Source organism: Hydra vulgaris, chromosome 07 (assembly GCF_038396675.1).
Source record: "Hydra vulgaris chromosome 07, alternate assembly HydraT2T_AEP".
Lineage (NCBI taxonomy): Eukaryota > Metazoa > Cnidaria > Hydrozoa > Anthoathecata > Hydridae > Hydra > Hydra vulgaris.
In genome coordinates this window covers 40,824,361-40,833,970 of record NC_088926.1, presented here as the reverse complement: position 1 = coordinate 40,833,970, position 9,610 = coordinate 40,824,361, and the positions used below count along the sequence as shown (strand labels likewise).

Here is a 9,610-nt window from a genome sequence, read left to right as displayed (position 1 = left end):
TATATATATATATATATATATATATATATATATGTATATGTACATATGCATATATATATATATATATATATATATATATATATATATATATATGTATATATGTTATGTGTCCAATTCTCTTGCAAGATTTGGTAATTCAGATCACCTCGTTTGTGTGACATGCTGAAAATCAGGTTGTTGCAATTCTAGGCAGATATTTTTTTTTTATTCAAACAACCTTTATTGCTTTTTCAATAATGTTGTGTTTGATGGCTGTTTGTCTGCAAACCTTCTTCTTCATATTCTGCCAGAAATTTTAATAGGGTTGAGATCTGAGCTGTTGCTCCGCTAATCCAGGAATCAAACTTTATTTTTTTCCAAAAATTCTGCACAACCTTTCCATTGGGGCAGACGGCTTCGTCATGTATGAAAATGGGCAACCTACAAATATATATGAAAAATTACATTTTTTTCTTTTAATTCCACATTTTTGGTTTCATTCATAGTTGTTTCATATTAGATATTGTAATAATAAAGCTATTACAATCAGAAACAATTTTCAGGGGGTATGGGGTGCTCTACCCCTCAAAGAAGAAGATTTACATGTTAAAGTTGGTTTTTTCACGGATTTATTGGCTAGTTTGATATTTGACACAATTCAGTCGGGTAAATTTTAGTTTTGAGGACCTTGTTTTGTTGTTGTTTTTTAGAAGCCAGTCGGTGCTATTTAAGAATTCACCTTAAAAACTTTGAAACTATTTATTTATATTAAGAACTCTCTAACAAAATCTCAAGAACGTTTTTTCTTCAATTTAGAACTTTAATACTACTTTATTGTACTAATTTTCTTAAAATTTTTATTTTAATTTATTATTTTCTTAAAAGAAATGAAAAAAAATTTTATACTAAAATCTGACTTTTTTGCTGAACATTTATACTCTAAGCAATTATTTCAGCCTGTTTCATATGTTTATTTTACAGGCATGAAGTTGAAAAGATACCTGCCAACAGGTAATAAAAATTATGTTTAACTTTATTTTAGTATGATAATATAATGGTAAACCCCTAACCAATAAAAAAACATTTGTTTTATCAACTCCACAGTTAAAAAAAAAGATAATAGATTTTAGTTTTCATTAAATAATATTTTGGAATAAAGTAAAAAATAAGCAAAAGGAATGAAATTTCTTTTGCTTATTTTAAGTTTTAAATAGTCAGGTATGTTTGTTAGATAAATAGTCAGATATGTTTGTAAGAACCTCAAAATACTATTAAAAAAGAGTTTAATTCTTTTTTTTGTAACAAATATATCAAAGTTACAATTTTGTAACAAATATATCAAATCTATCACAAACCAGTAAGGTATAAAATACCTTATGGTATGTATACCTTTTAGTTATGAAATGTAGTATGAAATACCTTATAGAATGTATACCTTATTGTATACATACGTAACATTTACCATATAGTATGGAACACCCAAAAAGCTATCAACAAAAGAATGACAATTAAGTAAACAAAGTTTACTTAATCGTACAAATTTGTCTTAGTAAGAAAAACTAGGTCCAGTTAAATTTAAAAGTGGTAGGTTTTAACAGATAAAAAAAAGTGCTTTATGAAATAAAGATGTTTTTAAAGGATAAATTAAAAGATATCATTAATGAAAAAATAAAAAAACAGTTTTATTGTATACGTATACCGGTGTCATAAAATAATTTAACCCCCATAAAAAATTAACTGTAGCGTAAAAAAATACCTGGAGAGTTAATATATATATATATTTTTATACATGTTTTATTTTACAACTACAAAGGAATTACAAGTTATCAATCACTGATTGGCAGTAAAGATATGCAAATTTAAATCATAAATATAAAGTTCAAAATATACGAGGTAAATAAAAATACAGTTGCTTACAACTCCGAGACATGAACAAAACAAATACCAATTACAATAAGATAATAACGCGTAAGTAAAAATTTTCCAAGAAATATATCTCTACATTACTCCAATTAAAATAAAAAATACAATAAATAAAAATAATCTGCTAATTTTTTGGAGGAGAGTTTAAATGTTTCACTATAAGTTAATTTACCACATTTCAAAATAATGTTAGTGTATAAATATGATAAAAACAAAATTTGTGTAAGATTGATAAAAAGAAATACTTATTTGTAGTCATAGGAAGCTCGCAGAATACATGTACGTGTTACATATAGACCTTGTTAATAATATTACTTTTATTATCGATTTGTATTAAAAATTAAGTTACATTTATTTATTTATTTATTCAAAGGTAAAAAAATTCCTTACAGTTCTTTAATTTAATTATAGTAGATTTTAGCTTTTACTTCAGAGAGTGTTCGTTGTTTAAGTTTAATAGTGATTCGTTTCTGGAAACTAATTTGCTAAATAAATAGGGACCACAATATGTAACTGAGAATTTTGAGAGTCTTGTTGTTTCAAAAGGTATCTTTAAGTTGCTTGTTGCTCTTGGATTGTATTTATTTATATTGTTTTTAAAAAAGTGTGCTGTAAAATGCTCTGGAACCAGTCTTAGTTTATATTTAAACATGAAAAGTATATTTTTAAAAATATTTATTTGGAATATATTTAGTGCGTTCATTTGTCCCAGTAAGGGTTGAGCATGAGTAAATTTGCTTTTGTTGTATACTAGTCTTGAAGCGTGTTTTTGACGTAAGTAAAGTGGTTGTAATTTAGATTTGTGGGTACTGCCCCATGCTATTTTGGTATACATGAGATAGCTATGTATGAATGAGAAGTAGATAAGTTTGAGACTTTTTTATGACAAAAATGGTCTTGCCTTGTAAAGTAAACCTATGTTCTTTGATATTTTTGGGTTTATGTAGTTTATGTGGGGTTTCCAGGAGATGTGTTCATCAATTAGAACTCCTATAAGCTTTGTATTCAGAGTTCTTTTGATGGATATATTTTCTATATTATTTGTTGGTTGGTAGGGGTATGTTTTTAATTTGTTAATTAGAGTGAAATGGTATAAACTTAGTTTTTTCTATATTGATTGACAGTTTGTTTGATTTAAACCATATGTAAACTTTTTTTAGTTCAGCATTTGTTTTTTCATAGAGGTGTTCGATTGTCTTTGACGAGTAAAATAAGTTTGTATCGTCAGCAAACATTATAGTTTTAAAGATATTAGAAGCGTTTGGAAGATTGTTTATATAAATAAAAAACAAAAAAAGAGCAAGAATGGAACCTTGGGGTACACCATATTTTGTTTTTAGTAAATTTGAGTTGCTTTTTCCATCTATAACAACACACCGTTGTCTGTTATTAAGGTAGTTTTTAAACCAATTTAAAGCTTGATTTTTTATACCATAATTTTTCATTTTTGTTAGTAAAATCTCATGGTTGACGGTGTCAAAAGCCTTTTACAAATCAATAAAGATCCCTTATGTGAATTTCTTTTTTTTTAAATGATCTACTTATCCTATTTGAGAGGTCAAGGATTGCATGCTCAGTTGAGTGTAGTTTTTGAAAACCATATTGACCTTTATTGATTATTTTGTTAGTTCTTAAATATTCATTTAATTTACTATAGAGTTTTTGTTCTAGAAGTTTTACGAATACCGAAAGGATAGAGATTGGTCTATAATTGTTTAAAGAATAGGTTTCTCCTGATTTATCGATTGGTATAATTTAATTTAATTTAATTTAATTTATATATTTGTTAAACACCAACTAATATTACAAGTAAGGTAAATAAAAAGTTTCAAAAAAAATCTCTAGGATCTAGGAATGTTATTCTCAAGAACCTCCTTGAAGATTATTCTTTGTTCTTTTGAGTTCCAGTACTCAACTGCACATTTTAAGATTTTAAGATCCGTTTCAGGAATTATATTTTTTAAACCAGTAATTTTTTTTTTTTTTGTGTGTTGCATTAGCTTCTCTATATTTAATTTATGACTATTGCACAGAGCCTTGACGCTATCTACAAAAAGTCGTGGACCTGATTCGTTGTTCAACTGCGACTTAAGAATATCAAATGTCATTTTATTTTTCAACAGGCGAATAAATAAGTTTATCTTATTTTGTAGCGTAATTATAGATATATCTTCAATACAAAATAGGGGATGTATATAATTTTTACTATGTTTTGAAAGTTTAGTAGTGACTTCAGTGCAATTCTTCCTACTATATCAAGCTTTTGCAATAACATTTCTTCATGGTCGCAAAGCTCAAGACCATACGTTAGTGTTGGAACAGCTAAAGTTTTATATAACTGGACAATAGAGTTTGGGTAAACAAAACGAATTCCAGCTTGAATTAAAGACTGTATTACTGCCCGGAAATGGGATATTCGGTTATCAATGTTTAAACGATTAAGTGAGGCAATTGGTGAATATTTTGTGTCCCATATAAAGCCTAGATGAGTAAGTTTATTGTCTAGTTTTATTTTTGGGTGGTTGAGTGTTATTGTGCATTTTTAAATTTGATGTTTTCCGGTGACCAAAAACTCGGTTTTGTCAGCATATAATTTTATGTAATTTTCTTTTGTGTAAATGTTACAGATATTAATTAGCTTTTGTAGGCCAGAGAGGGTGGAACTAGGAAGTGTAATGTCATCAGCATATGCTACAACACCCGTGTAGTTTCCATTTATTGATGTTCCTACGACACTTTCATTTTGTAAAGTTTCTAAAAGGTTTTGAGTGTAAAGATTGTACAAATGAGGCGAGAGAATCGATCCCTGTCTCACTCCTTGCGTTAGATAGAATGGAGATGATTTGTACCCTAGATAAGACACAGAAGCACTACTTTCCCTGTATAATGACGATATTGTATTAACAATATACAGTGGTAATTTTTTATTATTGTACAGTTTCTCAAAAAGAATGTCCCAGTTGCAGCTGTCAAAAGCTTTTTCAGCATCGAGGGAACAGAGATAAACAGGTGAGTTGTTATTGTTGTAGTGTTTAATTGTTTCACTAATAACAAATTCGGCGTGTAGGGTTGAGCAATTTTTGGTGAAACCAGTTTGAAGAGGATGAGCTTCTTTTAGATCTGGACATATTATTAGGATTATATATTCGATTAGTTTTGTGAAGATTGGAATGATGCTGATACCACGGTAGTTATTTTGATCAGTTAATGATTTTTTATAAGATTTAGCAAGTGGTATTATAAGTGATGTAGACATCGACTTTGGCGTTTGACCATGATTAAGAGAAAATGTGAAGAATTCTTTTAGCCATTCTATTAGGGCTTCACAACGCAAATATTTTAAATGTTCTGCAGAGATTCCAAATGCATCTTTGGTTTTGTTTAATTTTAGGCAAGAGATAGCCGTTCTTATAATTTCATCTGATATTATTACAAAGTCAAATTTTGAACAAGGTGGAACTTGAAAACTCGTCGCGGTATGTGTTATAGATTTAGTGTTCAACCGTTTTTCGAAACTAACGGCGAATTCTCTTGTGATTGACTCCTTGTCTTTTTTATTATTTATTGTAAATAATTTTGAGTTTGCATCAGTCTGTATATTTCTAAAAGTATTCCAGAAGTTTTTTGGATTGGTATTTTTTAACATCTCGATTTTTATGTATTTTTTGTAAAGGTTATAGTTTTGTGCTTTCTTAAGTTCTTAGGTATTGGTTAAAAATGTGCGAACTTAAATCTTTTACGAAACCCGTGTCACGCCATTTCTTAAAATGAAATGTAAGAACTTTTTTACTCCTATTTAACTCGGGAGTCCACCAAGATTTCGAATATAATGATTTTTTTTTCTCAGATAAGTGTTGGCTAAGAGCCTCAGATGCACTTTTTGTAATCAAATTATAGATTTTGATAAGTTCTTTATCGTAATTGTTGTTTGTAAGGCTTAGACTTTTAATATTATGATTTACGAAAAGTGGTTGTAATTTAGATTTGTGGGTACTGCCCCATGCTATATTGGCATACATGAGATAGCTATGTATGAATGAGAAGTAGATAAGTTATATATATATATATATATATATATATATATATATATATATATATATATATATATATATATATATATATATATATATGTATATATATATATATATATATATATATATATATATATATACATATATATATATATATATATATGTATATATATATATATATATATATATATATATATATATATATATATATATATATATATATATATATATAAACACATCAATTACAAGGAGAATTCTAACGGGAAGAAGTGTTTAAATTAATAAAGATTAAAGAAAATATATACACAATGTGAGTCCATACTATAATGATGCGTAGCAGTGAAACATATGCAATGAAGGTGATGTCCATCTAATATTATCCACTATTTGGAAAGAATTGAAAAGACAACAACCAGATAAATGTGCGGTGCAACCCTAAAAACAAGAAAAGGAAGTAGTGATCTTATATGGAAATTATTAATAGTGAGTGTTTCTGAGAGGGTGCATCAAGGAAATTAAGGTGGTTTACAGATAGAGATGATCATGTATTAGCGTACAGAGTTAAGAGTTTCAAGCAAGAAACTTAGAAGTAGAAGCTAGAATTTTGGAAATAGTGTCCCAGGAAAAAAAGTTCTAAAACTTTTAAAGCATATGGTCTATAGAAATTCGATAGAACTCTATAAAATTTCTATAGAATCTCTGTTAATTTCTATAGAAATTACAATAGATCTTTTTTTTCTACTTTTAATTTTATAGAAAATAAAGTTTTATAGCAAATTCTATAGAAATTAGTAGACATTCTATAAAAATTTAATACAATTCTATAGAATTTCTATAGACCATATGTTTAAAAAATTTATAGAAATTCTGTAGAACTTTTTTTACTTGGACAGTTACGAAAGAAAAGGCTTATGATCTTATATATTAGAGATACATTATTTATAGCATTATCAGCGTTATGATATTTCTATATGTGAAACTGCAATTTAATATTGTATGTATATATATATATATATATATATATATATATATATATATATATATATATATATATATATATATATATATATATATATATGTATATATATATATATATAAATATATATAAATATATATATATATAATATATATATATATATATAAATAAATATATATATATATATAAATATATATATAAAATATGTTTGTGGGCAGTTCCACTGTTACTTACGGAACATTTTGATTTTTTTAAAGTCACATTTTTAGATACATATTTTTTGATTTATCGGATAAGATGTTTATGTATTGGTTAGATGTTTATATATGAATCATTGCAAAATCATTTATTTGTTTTCCTTTATATTGAAATTTTGTTCGATTATTTGAAGTGTAGGAATTATAGTTGAATATATGCCGTGTTACTGACGGGGCGCAAATAAACGTTGAATTAAATTTGTTGTTTTTAGTTGAACATTTCAAGCCAATTATTTAACCTACATAAACTGGTTACTTAAATTAAATTAAGAAGTTATTATTTTGCATAAAATTATTCAAAAAATTGATTTAGCTTGTTGTGGACTTGAAGGATAAATGAGAATAAGTGAATAAATGAATTTTAATGTTCAATTTTATTCCATTTTCCCGACATCTTTAAGTTTTAAGTAGTCAATTGTTCAAAGATCTAACCGATTTGGAGCCGTGCACTTTCAAGATAATCGTCTTCGAAAAATATCATAATCAACCTTATTGGAAGGTTCTGTAAAAGTAGGTTTTCGGTAAACTGAGGATAGATAATCTTCAAATTACTTTTGACAAGATTTGCAAGTTCTATTTTTGTCAAACATAACCTCTTGTGTAATATCTTAATTTTTGAGAAGTTGTTGTTTGATATCATTGGAAGCTATATCACTGATAAAAGAGTCACGAGTAGCTTCTTCTTGGTATTGTAATTGAGTAACTGCTTTAATGTTACAATCTATGGCAAGTATTTTAAGTGCTTGGATGTACTCAAAAATCTGATGAGATAGAAAATTAGTTAGCATTCAAAGTTTGTTATTATTTTTTTGAGATAATACATCAAAGGATTCAAAGGATAAATGACAATAACTGAAGTATTGCTTTTTAACAATTTATTGACTAAAACAATAAAAAGAAGTCTTAATATAACAACAACAATAATAATGATGCTCAATTTCATCACATTTTAATTATTTATATATCTTAAATCAAATTAGTTATCGTTACTTGCGGCAACAATTCTACGCTTTTATTAAAATGTAGTTTAGCTACTATTTATATAAAAAATATGAGGCACGACTTTAACTTGAAATTTAAAACAAAAAAAACAAAACATTTAAAATTTTTCAACATATAACAACCAAGTCATTTCTTGGTTATTGTTAAATTTATTTATTTATTTTATCAAAATAACTTACTTGAACGTGAAATTGCCCTAGTGTATATATATATATATATATATATATATATATATATATATATATATATATATATATATATATATATATATATATATATATATATATATATATATATATATATATATATATATATATACATATATATATATATATATATATATATATATATATATAAATTTTTTCCATTTTACACTATGTTTTATCAACAAAGATTCATCAGAATAGATTTTTCTGATGAATCTTTGTTGATGAAACACAGTGTAAAATGGAAAAAAAAATTTTGGTTAAATGATTTTCTACTAATATATAATTGCTCTGTTCTTTTACGAACATTCAGCACTCTATTGTGTAGAAGACTTTTTAAAGTTGTTTAAATATATATATATATATATATATATATATGTATATATATATATATATATATATATATATATTATATATATATATATATATATTTATATATATATATATATTTATATATATATATATATATATATATATATATATATATATATATATATATATATATATATATATACATATATATATGGTTTTGATAGCTAAATGTTAACTTAAATTCGTACAAACTAATATTTTTTGATCTTCTTTATAATTTCACAAAAATATAACGCTAACTGATAATATATATTTAAAAAATTCATTAAAATAAACTACAAACGCAATTTTGTAGAACCTATTATAAGCTAAATAGTTTAAAATGCGTATTAAAAGGTTTCGTTTTCGAAATTTTTTAATAAGTTAAGATATTTAAATATCATAAGGTATGAAAAATTTCCAAAAAGAAATCTTTTTAGATACGCAATATAAATATATACCCACCTACAAATAACCCAACTCTAATCTAATTTTAATTGTCTTCAACAGCATGTTTTACGATCTCACCATCAGCAGGTCCGTCAGGAAGCAGACTTCCTGATGAACCTACTGATGGTGAAACATGCTGTTGAAGACATATAATTAGATAAGTGTTTTTACTTATTTTTATATATAAGTATATAAATATATATATATATATATATATATATATATATATATATATATATATATATATATATATATATATATATATATATTTATATATGTATATATATATATATATATATATATATATATATATATATATATATATATATATATATATATATATATATATATAAATTAGTAAAAAACACTTATCTAACTTTTATCTTCGACTTGAAGTTTCACCATTGCTGGATCTTCAGGAAGAGTTACTAAATC

General features: G+C 25.3%; 1 protein-coding gene across 1 annotated transcript in view; it reads left to right on the top strand.

The window, feature by feature from the left end:
* The first annotated feature begins 943 nt into the window (after positions 1–943).
* Positions 944–9,610, top strand: part of LOC136082184 (uncharacterized) — a 65,073-nt gene continuing 56,406 nt past the window's right edge. The window contains exon 1 of the mRNA XM_065800701.1: positions 944–990. The gene's annotated coding sequence lies outside the window, so the exon portion shown is untranslated. The remainder of the gene's footprint in view (positions 991–9,610) is intronic.